General features: G+C 45.4%; 1 protein-coding gene across 2 annotated transcripts in view; it reads left to right on the top strand.

Moving 5' to 3' along the window:
- The window catches only part of SLC39A11 (solute carrier family 39, member 11), a 426,313-nt gene that overhangs the window by 62,950 nt on the left and 362,562 nt on the right, over window positions 1–801 (top strand). The gene's annotated exons all lie outside the window — the stretch shown is intronic.

The raw sequence follows: 801 nt of genomic DNA, 5'->3' as shown, positions 1-801 counted from the left end.
ATCCAGGCCCATCATAAAGTGAAAAACTGCCCAAGTTTACAATATATTTGAAGGAGGCCACTCCCTTTCAATTGATTGACAGTTCATCACTGATCTCATCACGGAAATGATTGAATTATATTCGATTTCGTCTCAACTTACAAATCACCGAGAATCTTCAGCCAACCATGTTGGCACACAGCCTTAACTATCTAACACCAAAGAACCATGCAAGTTACCACTGGATGACAAGCTGACAGATGAGTTGTTGTTGTTACGTGCCGTGGAGTCATTCCGACTCATAGCGACCCTGCACAGGGTTTCTGAGGCTGTAAATCTTTTCGGAAGCAGAAAGCCTCATCTTTCTCCCACAGAACAGCTAGTAGTTTCGAACAGCTGATCTTGCGGTTTGAAGCCCGATTCATAACCGCTAAGCTACCAGCTACCAGAGCTGCTTGACAGACGAGTTGTTGTTGTTGTTAAGTGCCGTCGAGTCGGTTCTGACCCATAGCAACCCTGTATTGGGTTTTCAAGGAGCAGCTCGTGGGTTTGAATCACCCATCTTGCAGTTAGTAGTTCGATGCTTATCCTACAGTGCCACACCAGGACTATACATTTTTTTTTCTGGTCCCCATCATTAATGTGTCACTGGTATTCTTTGCAGATGTGTAGCTCTGTCCTACATACATTCATACGCATCAGGGGTTAAAACATCCAAGATAGGCTGGTAAGGTGCAAGGCTGCTGACAATTCCCAGGATCAGCAGGCCATAGAGTGGGCTCAATCCCAAGGACTGGAAACTAGACGACAAGCCAGATGTAG

The sequence above is a fragment of the Chrysochloris asiatica genome, unplaced genomic scaffold, assembly GCF_000296735.1.
Source record: "Chrysochloris asiatica unplaced genomic scaffold, ChrAsi1.0 scaffold00192, whole genome shotgun sequence".
Taxonomy (NCBI): Eukaryota; Metazoa; Chordata; class Mammalia; order Afrosoricida; family Chrysochloridae; genus Chrysochloris; species Chrysochloris asiatica.
The sequence above is the reverse complement of the archived record's forward strand: the minus strand, read 5'-3'. Positions and strand labels throughout refer to the sequence as shown.